The sequence below is a fragment of the Oncorhynchus keta genome, unplaced genomic scaffold (assembly GCF_023373465.1).
Source record: "Oncorhynchus keta strain PuntledgeMale-10-30-2019 unplaced genomic scaffold, Oket_V2 Un_contig_26072_pilon_pilon, whole genome shotgun sequence".
NCBI classification, from domain to species: Eukaryota; Metazoa; Chordata; class Actinopteri; order Salmoniformes; family Salmonidae; genus Oncorhynchus; species Oncorhynchus keta.
The window spans coordinates 1-1,730 of NW_026284768.1; the positions used below are offsets into that span (position 1 = coordinate 1).

The 1,730-nt window shown below is 47.9% G+C and overlaps 1 non-coding gene across 1 annotated transcript; it reads right to left on the reverse strand.

Annotated features, from left to right (window-relative positions):
* Nucleotides 1-1,180: 1,180 nt before the first annotated feature.
* Nucleotides 1,181-1,255, reverse strand: trnat-ugu (transfer RNA threonine (anticodon UGU)). The gene has a single exon. It is a non-coding gene; the product is annotated as a tRNA-Thr (tRNA).
* Between the last annotated feature and the right edge of the window lie 475 nt (nucleotides 1,256-1,730).

A 1,730-nucleotide genomic window follows, 5' to 3' on the forward strand; every position in this document is an offset into this window, starting at 1 on the left:
ATGTAGGGAATAGGGCTCTGGTCTAAAGTAGTGCACTATGTAGGGAATATCAAATGAAATCCAATTGTATTTGTCACATACACATGGTTAGCAGATGTTAATGCGAGTGTAGCGAAATGCTTGTGCTTCTAGTTCCGACAATGCAGTGATAACCAACAAGTAATCTAACTAACAATTCCAAAACTACTGTCTTATACACAGTGTAAGGGGATAAGGAATATGTACATAAGGATATATGAATGAGTGATGGTACAGAGCAGCATACAGTAGATGGTATCGAGTACAGTATATACATATGAGATGAGTATGTAGACAAAGTAAACAAAGTGGCATAGTTAAAGTGTCTAGTGATACATGTATTACATAAGGATGCAGTCGATGATGTAGAGTACAGTATATACATATGCATATGAGATGAATAATGTAGGGTAAGTAACATTATATAAGGTAGCATTGTTTAAAGTGGCTAGTGATATATTTACATCATTTCCCATCAATTCCCATTATTAAAGTGGCTGGAGTTGGGTCAGTGTCAATGACAGTGTGTTGGCAGCAGCCACTCAATGTTAGTGGTGGCTGTTTAACAGTCTGATGGCCTTGAGATAGAAGCTGTTTTTCAGTCTCTCGGTCCCAGCTTTGATGCACCTGTACTGACCTCGCCTTCTGGATGATAGCGGGGTGAACAGGCAGTGGTTCGGGTGGTTGATGTCCTTGATGATCTTTATGGCCTTCCTGTAACATCGGGTGGTGTAGGTGTCCTGGAGGGCAGGTAGTTTGCCCCCGGTGATGCGTTGTGCAGACCTCACTACCCTCTGGAGAGCCTTACGGTTGAGGGCGGAGCAGTTGCCGCACCAGGCGGTGATACAGCCCGCCAGGATGCTCTCGATTGTGCATCTGTAGAAGTTTGTGAGTGCTTTTGGTGACAAGCCGAATTTCTTCAGCCTCCTGAGGTTGAAGAGGCGCTGCTGCGCCTTCTTCACGAGCGCTGTCAGTGTGAGTGTACTGTTCCATCGTGTGGATAGGGGGGTGTTCCTCTGCTGTTTCTGAAGTCCACAATCATCTCCTTAGTTTTGTTGACGTTGAGTGTGAGGTTATTTTTATATATATATAATAATATATGCCATTTGGGCAGCTTTTATCAACGACTTACAGTCATGTGTGCATACATTCGGCGTATGGGTGGTCCCGGGGGAATCGAACCCACTACCCTGGCGTTACAAGCGCCATGCTCTACCAACTGAGCTACAGAAGGACCATTTCCTGACACCACACTCAGGCCCTCACCTCCTCTAGGCCGTCTCGTCGTTGTTGGTAATCAAGCCTACCACTGTTGTGTCGTCCATAAACTTGATGATTGAGTTGGAGCGTGCGTGGCCACGCAGTCGTGGGTGAACAGGGAGTACAGGAGAGGGCTCAGAGCGCACCCTTGTGGGGCCCCGTGTTGAGATCAGCGGGGAGGAGATGTTGTTGCCTACCCTCACCACCTGGGGCGGCCCGTCAGGAAGTCCCAGTACCCAGTTGCACAGGGCGGGGTCGAGACCCAGGGTCTCGAGCTTGATGACGAGCTTGGAGGGTACTATGGTGTTGAATGCCGAGCTGTAGTCGATGAACAGCATTCTCACATAGGTATTCCTCTTGTCCAGGTGGGTTAGGGCAGTGTGCAGTGTGGTTGAGATTGCATCGTCTGTGGACCTATTTGGGCGGTAAGCAAATTGGAGTGGGTCTAGGGT